The sequence below is a fragment of the Echinops telfairi genome, unplaced genomic scaffold (genome assembly GCF_000313985.2).
Source record: "Echinops telfairi isolate 266 unplaced genomic scaffold, ASM31398v2 ScPeMD7_5868;HRSCAF=6743_0, whole genome shotgun sequence".
NCBI classification, from domain to species: domain Eukaryota; kingdom Metazoa; phylum Chordata; class Mammalia; order Afrosoricida; family Tenrecidae; genus Echinops; species Echinops telfairi.
In genome coordinates this window covers 8,984,618-8,994,147 of record NW_022109767.1, presented here as the reverse complement: position 1 = coordinate 8,994,147, position 9,530 = coordinate 8,984,618, and the positions used below count along the sequence as shown (strand labels likewise).

At 44.2% G+C, this 9,530-nt stretch overlaps 1 pseudogene; it reads left to right on the top strand.

The window, feature by feature from the left end:
• Positions 1–732, top strand: part of LOC101645132 — a 25,316-nt pseudogene extending 24,584 nt beyond the window's left edge.
• Positions 733–9,530: the final 8,798 nt, after the last annotated feature.

The following is a 9,530-nucleotide window of genomic DNA, read 5'->3' as shown; positions in this document are numbered from 1 at the left end:
CCAGGACCGGTGGTGGGGAACCTGGTCCATCGGCCTTGAGCGACTGACGGTGCTGGGGAAGGTGGTGGACAAGCTAGTTCCCTGCCCAGGAGGGTCATCTCATACCCACTGGAGAATGCAGTTCCTTTTAGTCCCATTGCAAATTCCACTCCCTCCTTATTTTCGGAAGAAACTCCAGTAGTTTACATGACTGCTACATAATATTTCGAGCTTGTGGTCTCCACACCAGCATATAGCCAAGGACCATTCTCCTGATTTACCTTCACCGGAGCTGGTGGGCTTGGATGAAATTGGGAAACATTACAGAGGAGAAATGCTGAATAATTGAGAGATGTTTCTAGGGCCCTGGTTGGGTCTCTGCAAAAGTGTGCAGGTGATGGGTATAATCCCTATGGTGAGAATGAAGTGGTAGAGTTGGTGACTATCAACTCATTCGGCACAACCCTGGTGATACAACAAAGGTCTATCCTGGAAGCAAGAGATGAAAGCCCCACCAAGTCCCTATAACATTGATTATAAGTATAATTTTATGTATCCCATGGATTCCAACCTGGTCTTTAGATCATAACTGCCTTGGACTTGACTGTGACCATTACCTCTTACAATATTTGGAACATGGATCCTGGGTATGATAACATCATTTAAAGGACGACAAACCAGAAAACTCAAATGGATCGAACTTTCCCTACACCAAGCATAGGAAATGAGTTCGGGAGTTTGCCATTTTGTTAAAATTAATCTATCTGTGGTTTAAAGTAGGGAGTATACTCTTACAGACACAATCTACACGGATATGGCATCCTTAACATAACTAAGAAAATCCTATTCTAAAATGGGGCTACCCCTTGTGTATAGGGGTTTAGAATTTATAAGGCATATTTTATAAATCCATCCTTAACACTAAACCAAGTGTTTAACTCTGTGACTGCTTCAATCGCTCAGTAAAGACCTCAGATCATAGACCACAGTCTTCTAGGGATCATTCCCTGAGTATCCAGGGTAGCTTAACTTCCATAGCCAGAAGGAGGGACAACAGCATGGCAATACTGATGTCCAGGGGACATTTGCTGTAGGGACAATTCAGGGTTTTCATATTTTACCATGAAACGTTTTCCTCCACCTAACTACTCTCTCCCTTGTCCATTGAAGTCAGAGACACTATTGTTCATAGATTATGTCAAATATTAAAGTTCATTTATGAATTGCAACCCCTCAAGTACCCTTAATAATAATTCTAATAATCTTCCAGCTCAAGCCCTGCTCATCTGTTAGGGACCGAACAGTAGGTCAAACCATTTTTTGCCTATTGTAACTATAAAATGTATTAAGGATTTTTGTGTGGAATTGTGTGAAGAAATATTTTAGAATTATATCGAATTATATTTAAATATTTAGAATTTAAATACAAATATTTAAAACCACAGGTAGCAGCAATATGACCAGAGATCATTTGCTCTTTGGAATTCAGGATAATGGAAGGGCTTTGCCTTGACTTCTAGGACATTGGGTTCCAATTTTCTCTCCACCACTCTCTGGTAATCTTGGGTAAGTGATAACCCTACATCGCATTTCCTCATCTTCTTTCTCCCAGTGGGATACAGGCGACATTAATTTAGATGGTGAGACTTCCCCGTGTAAGTTTTCATAAGAAGAATTGGTACTTTGCATTACGGTGTTGGTGTTGAGTTTCGATGAGCTGGAGCTGACTCAAGGGCAGTGAGTTTGGTGTTTGGGTCTCGTCGGTCTTGGAAGAATGTTAGCTACACCTTGGCTTGTCAGAAGCATGTACAGATCAAGAAGTACGGCTCCCCAGAATGCTCCGTAGAAGCAAGGATGGTGAGAGATGTTGGACAGGTTGTCAGGGGAAACAAGTCCTTGGAAACATGCCTTGGGAGAGCAGAGGGACATGGGAGAGAGAAGCCCTTCAGTAGAGGGAACCGCACAGCGACGACCACCGAGCTCAAACACAAGTTGGAGGATGGCCCTGGACCAGATGTTCAACAGCACCAAGCCACAACATCCGTACATGTTGCCTGAAGGGGAGAGAGAAATGGGTAGAAAGGAAGAAGAAAGCAGAGAAATGCCATATGGCGAGCACTACATTTCTGCAAGACGTTCTTCCACATAGTTCTGTAGCACTATACTCTTCTGCAAAACAAGCCTTACTTTCAGGAAATTTCTAATCCCTCCTCTAAAATCCTCATCCTGAAACAGTGGTCTCTACCATTACCATCAGGGCCCTGGGGCGGCACCAATGATTCGTGTGCTTGGCTGCTGACTGACTGGTCAGAGGCTTGAAGAGAAGCTGAGGTGGTGGCATGTTTTTGACGTCATAATCCATTTGCATCCGGTGCCTCATCGTTCCTACAATAAGTCAAAATTACCTTGTAATCATATCCCCAATTTTGGACGGGCATTAGCTTAGTACCTGATGGCCCAGGATGGCAAACCCTTCACTGGTGAACCTGTGGGCCTCCGTGGCTTTTGTTGACTTGTCATCCCTTTATATTGAGCTCAGATACCGTCGCCCAGCCAAATGTTTTGCTGGGGACAGGCTCCAGTTCAAGGTCAGCTTGACCCACAAAACAGAAAGGGTTTCGGGTCTCCTGGGAAAGTATCAGCACCGGAGGAACTGTGCGGTTCACTTTCTCAGGACATCACGAAGGAGGGGCCCAGCTAGGGTTTCTAAAGCAAGTTCACAAGCCTTAAGGCTTAGGCCTTGTGAGCAATCTTCTTTTGAGCAATCTGTCTTTTGACTGTTTCCACCCCCCCTCAAAGGTGTTCTGCAAAGCAGAGCATGCTGGAGCATAACAAAAGTGAGTCATCTGGGGTGGAGGACCCCCACGAGGGGACTGGTCTTTAGAGATAAAGAGACTGGGAGAAGGTTACTGCAAATGCGTTTTCATCGGCCAAGTTCTTTTTCAGAGGAGTAGCAATGTGGAATAAAATGTAGTACAATGGCTACGAGGGATTGTTTAGAGGGATACATAGGGCAGGAGGCAGGCTCTCGTGGGCCCTCTTTTTCCCATTGTAGGCTAATAAAAGAGGCAATTATCTAATAAAAAATTTACTGTTAATTACTACCAGTTAAGTACTACTACTGTTAGTAATATTAAGTACTATTGGTCCTGAAGAGATGTATTTCATCTTGGAAATTTGACATCTTTCCTGGCTTAACCCCCACCCCCACGCCCTCACCACACACCCCAATTACAATCCACAGAAAGTGGAAACGAGACAAGAGCCATTTAACGTGTCAAAACACAGAGTGAAGGGAAGAAGTGCTGGCAGTGAGGGCTTTTCAATGGGACCGGAGGAAATAGTGGAGATGATTCTGGAATATGTTTTTGTCTACTTGACATTACCCACTCCCTCCCATCCTTTCTGGTTTTTTTGTTTTTTTTTTGTATTGGTTTCGTCGGAGTTGTTGGGGTTTTTTTCCAGAAGAGGGGGGGTTCGTTGGGGTTATTTTCATGCTATAGCCCAAGCATTCTTCCTAAAACATGTGTGCTCTCAAGGGTGTGGTCCTGACGGATGGAATCCTCCGTTTGGATCCTGTAGGGTCACCCAGAGGGTCTTACCTTCCTTTGAACAGTCAGGTCTGGGCCGTGCACTTCCCAGAATTGAGATGGAGATGAAGTCATTAGTTTCTTCCTACGTGAAGCTCTGACTAGAGGATGGAATTCTATGGGCAAAGTCTGAGTAGGGTTTTTTTCATAAATCTCACGCCCAGCTGAGCTGTAACACCTGTTCCATTTTCCCAGGAACTTGAGCCACAAGACTACTTCCCGTCTATCTGGTCTTCTTCTTGCGCAGGACACTGACAAAGGCAGGGGTCCCAGTTTCCGAAGGCTGTGCTAATTGGACAGCTCTGGGCTGGTGCGAAAGTGAACCCCAACCCACCAGCGTCCCAAATAAGGCCCCGGTGATTATTTCCTGCTCTTTAAAAAAGAAGTCGCCTTTATAATGCAAGTGATACAAGATTAATTTGTTTGTGCGGGGAAAAATCATTGTTGAACCTCTTGCCCCTAATAAACATTTTTTCCTTTCCCAGCACAGTTGAGAGAGAGAGAGAGAGAGAGAGAGAAGAGTAAAATCCAGAGATGAGCTAACTGAGCCCTGTTTTTCTGAGAGACAGAGGTGGGCTGGAGGAGGAGGAGGGGGTTCAGGTAGGTGGCATGACTGTGAATTTGCTTTTGCGGTTCGTCTTTTAAATGTTCCGTGCTTATTCACTTGAACACAACAATGGGGGACAAGGTTGAATCAGGTGGTTAACTAAATGCCATTAGTTTAACCAATAGCCAGGTTAAATTTTAGAGAAAGGTCTAGGAGTTTCAAAAACGGAATGATTAAGTGAAGAGGACATTTCCTTATAGGATCCTTGAAAGGAAGGGTGGGTGGGGGACTCGAGTGGGGGCAGGGGAAGCATTCATCCAAAGAAAAGAGAATCATGTCTGGTCCTGTGTGAACAGGCTATGTGTAAACATTCTGAAAACCATGCACAAGCTTGGGATCCGGCAAGGAGGTCTCAGATGGCATCTGACAGAAAAAGAACATTTAGAAATAAAGGTGATGTCAACACATTGGTGTCAGAGCACCCAAGGACCTGAGTCTTACACTCAAAACATTGGACACCATAGCTCACAAGTCACAACACAGCCAGTATTCAGACTGTTCCCTGTGGTCCTGCCAATGGTGCTTCTCACTCAAATCCCTAAAGAAAATGAATCGTCCTTGAATTCTGTGCTGTGCCTCCTTGGAATCTGTCTGTCTGTTGGCTTGGGGGGGTGGGGGGTGTCATAGTTACTCTGCTGTTGTTTACTGTGTCCACTGGGGGTTACTCTCATTGTCTGAGCCACCCATCATGGCAGGCCTCATTCGTCAGACACATTCTCATTAACCAGGTTTCTCCTAGCCGAGCAATTGAGAGTAGAGCATAGGATAGGCTTTAGTTTTGAAGGTGAGGGTTATCAGTCAGAAGGAAAAGGGTCCTCACTATACTGCAGTAGGAAAAATTAGTAAGCTTCAAATGAACATCTAATGACCTATAGCATTCGTTGTCCCAGTTTTCCAAAACCCGTATGTCTTTCTAAATCTACTCTTCAGAAGGGATGAGATGCTAAGAACCTTCAGAGAATATTTACTGGAATATTTCCAAAAGCACGTGAGACTTGATTAAACATTCGTCTGCATGCATATTAATTAGAAAGGAAAGCGATTCACAATATATTACTGAGTGAAAAGTATCTAAGTTGACCCTTGAAGAAAAAAGCGCAAAAGTGGTCAATGTTAACAATTTCAGCCCAGCACTATACAAAGTAATATGGCTATCGTGACCCGATTTTACTATTATTTAATATACATCCTGAACAAGTGAAGGAGTCCTGTTGGCATAGTGCGCTATGCACTAGGTTGCTAACCTCAAGGTGAGCAGTTCAAAGCCACCAGGAACTCCAAGGGAGAAAGATAAGGCTTTCTCTTTATTCCAGGAAAGATTTACCATTTCAGAAACCCACAGGGGCCATCCTGTCCCTCTGAGATGGAATCAACCCGATGGGAGTGGAGTTGACCAGTTGGCAGTAGCTGTCCCTGGGAAGGGAGGTTATAGTACCTTCTCATTGTTGCCTCTTTTGGCTTACCTGCTTTCTCAACTTTTCCAGACTAAATCTATGGATTCCCTCTAGGGCAGCGGTTCTCAACCTGTGGATCGTGACCCCTTTGGGGGTCGAATGACCTTTTCACGGGGGCCGCCTGATTCATAACAGTAGCAAAATGACAGTGATGAAGTAGCACCAAAAATAATTTTAGGGTCGGGAGGGCGGTCCCCACAACATGTGGAACTATATTAAAGGGTCGCGGCATTAGGAAGGCTGAGAACCACTGCCCCAGGGCATGAGGTCATAGCTGAAATATTGGGGACGATATTGGCCATTTCATGTTGTCTGCTGTCATTGTTTAAACCAATCTTCAAACGACTTATATATATGCCAGGTTGGCTTGTTTCCTACCCACAGTTCACCAATTCTATCTATGTGCACTAGAGGGGGAAGCAGTTTAATAACGCAAGGATAAAATTGGACTAGTGAACAGCCCTAGACTTAACCTTGGTCTCTCCTTTGTGTCCCTGTCAAATCGGCTAGCAGTTAAAGGTGTCACAATTCCTTGAAGAGATTGTGTTTCTTTCTACTATATTGAAAAATAAAAGTATGTTCCCCCCAGAGCTAGCAAAACAAAAACCTTCATGAGAAAGAATGTGGTTACAGTAATCTCGTACCTGGTAACATGCATTATTTCATTTAGGCATACCTTCTCTGACATCCAGCAGTTTGGAGCAGTTTTTGATCCCACCATCTCCTTTCCACTATCAGCGCCTCTGCGCCCTTGCTTTTCAAGGGAGTCTTCTCGGACTGCATTGAGCATTGCCAAGTTTCCCTTCTCTCCTTATTTGGCCAGTGAGATTCCAGAAAGCTGAGCTCTACCGTGCTATCGCAGCAAGGGGTTCTGCATGAATGGCCGTACGTTCCCTCGGAGCGCAGGGCTTTATTCTTGATCACTTTTTTATTTTCTGTGAGTTGGTGATGACTACTGCTGTCTTCGGTCAGGCCATATGGTTACAAAGCTTGGCTGCTAACTGGAGGGTTGGACATCCTTGTCCATCCAGAGATTTTCAGAAGAAACACTTGGCAATGCCTTTGAAAGAACCAGCGCTGACACCCAAGTGTCTGCTCTTCTCCGACACGTGCAGTGCCATTTGTAGGCGTCACATGGAAATGGCAATGGGTTCTAGTGGCTATTAAATGTGGCTATTCTTCTGCTCTCAAATGTCTAGAGTTAATTGTATTCTAAATGTTTACAATATGTTTTATGATTCTAGTTTGCCTCTTAAAGTTTATTTTTGATTTAACAGATCCAGACAATCAGGTTCCTATTTTTAAAAAACCAATGGTATGAGACAAAACAGCCAGAATTTACTCTAAGCAAAAATGACAAGGTCAGGGGGTGGGGAGCAAAGAAACCAGATGAACAAAAATGGGTCAATCAGAAGGGAAAGAATTAAAATGTTGCCACAATATGAAAAATGTAACTAATGTCACTGAGCAGGATGTATAGAACTAATTAAAGCATTGTTTATTTTATGAGTCAACCTATGACCTCTGGTTTCAAAACTTCAAGGCAAAAAATTCAGAGTTCCTCCAGTATCTACTTGTCCAGTACATCTGGTCTTTAAAAAGAATTTGCATTTTGTCCTACATTTTTCTCCCAATCTATGTGGGACCATGTATAGCAGAGGTTCTCAACATGTGGGTCGTGACCCATTTGGGGGTCAAATGACCCTTTCACAGAGGTTGCCCAATTCATAACAGTAACAAAATTATACTTAGGAAGTAGCAACGAAAATAATTTATGGTTGGGGGGGATCACCACAGCATGAGGAACTGTATTAAAGGGTCGCGGCATTAGGAAGGTTGGGAACCACTGATGTATGGTGTCCATGTTCAGAATGGTCAGTAGTGGCAACAGGGAAAGCATCTAGTGCTTCTGGTCTCAGGGTACAGGAGATCATGGTTCCTGTAGACCAACGGTTCTCAACCTATGGGTCGCGGGCGCCCCTTTGGGGGTCGAGCAACCCTTTCAAAGGGGTCACCTGATTATAACAGTAACAAAATTACAGTTATGAAGTAGCAACAAAAATAACTTTATGGTTGGGGGGGGTCACCACAACAGGAGGAACTGTATTAAAGTGTTGCGGCATTAGGAAGGTTGAGAAACACTGCTATAGTAGTTTAGTTTCTTTCTTTGTCTTTTGCTCTAGACAAGTAAGACCAATAGGTGTATCTCAGCTTTTAGGATCTCAGACACAATACAACAAACTAGGATGTAGAACATAAGCTTTATGTCAATTGACCAAGTTGTCCCACGAGACTGTAGGCCTAAGCCTTCAAGCCCAGTATACTAATCTCCTGAGTTATTTGCTTATGTCTAGGAAGTATCTATAAACAGAGTTTATCTCAAAGTTACCATTAAACCATTTTGGTCCACAATTCGAATCTATATTTTACTTTTGGAAAATTACTAAGAATAGTTTTAAGTTTCATGCTATTAAAGGAGCAAGAACAAGAGAATAAGAAGTATCGGTGAATCAAGGTCAACACCCAGTTACTTTAACCTACTCTGTGGGACTTTGAGCATGTCACTTAACCTCTTTGGGTTTTAAGGGTCACCAGCTGTAAGATAAAAGATTATCAAGAGAGAACAAAGTTCTCTTTATTTGTACTTTTGTTGGGTTCTCAATCCATTAATCCATAAATCCTCTGTGCATCTCTGATACAACATCAGCTTCCTGCAATGACCAACGATCAACAGCAATTGGTCCACCAGTCTGTGATTTCCACAGCTCTGATGTCCTCAGGTTCAGTCAGATCTTAAACTACTTGAACACAGACCTTCCCTCCTCCTCCTCCTCCTCCTCCTCGTACTCTTCCTCCTTCTCCCCCTTTCCTATTTCTTCATAGTTCTTCTGTTGTTCAATGCATAGCGATAACAATGTACGGACGTCACAGATAGGTTGGAGCAGGTGATCCAGCTGAATAAAGTTCTCCTAAGGAACACCAGGAGCTCCCGCGTGATCCACGTGGCTAAACACTGGACCACTAACCCAAGTGGCAGTTTCAACCCGCCCAGAGGTGCTGCGGAAGATAGGCCTGGCAATCTGCTGCTGAAAGGCCACCGCGTTGAAGACACTGTGGAGTCGTTCCACTCTGTGGATAGAGGTTCACCGTGAACCAGGAGCAGCACCGAAGGACAGCACTCAATGACTGAAGGGCCTGACAGATTCAAGCTTCACGGTGCGCAGCAGGTGTCTTGTCCCATATGAAGGAACTTCCTGGAGTCTCGAGCTTCCCCAAACTCCCGTCCAAATTGTATCCCGCTAGAATGGGAATGGAAGCTAACTAAACATGTCCAAAATTGGGAGAGGACATTTTCTCAGCTCCAGGTAAGAAAAGTCAAATGACCAGGTGATCCCTAAGTCCTCCTGGGGACAATTTCAAAATTTTGTGGGTTTGTTTTTTATTTTTTAACTGGTGGTTGCAGTCCTCTAGGAAAGACTCCCCGACCTCCTCCTCCTCCTCCTCCTCCTCCTCCTCTTTCTCCTCCTTTTTGTACAATAAGAGCTCCCCCTTCCCTGCACAGTCCTTCGAATACAAGCGAAAAATTCCAAATTCCTCATTTGTTTAGCCTGAAAATCCCCTGCACATTCCCACCAACTACTTCCTTTTCTCTCCTTTTAGCAAGCCTCCCCTCTCTTTCCCTTTAATGAAGAGAAGTTCAGAGGGGTTTTTCCCATGAATAGATGGCAGGCACCTGGGAGTTATGAATTTTAAAGTGATCATTTTCTTTCAGCCACGCCGGACAATGGGCATCTCCTTTTGACTCACTTTCTCAGCTTTGAGAGCCTCTCAGATCCGCCACATTCCAGCGGGACCGGAGTCAGCGCAGGGCTGTGCGACCATCAAGGTCTGCACAGAAAG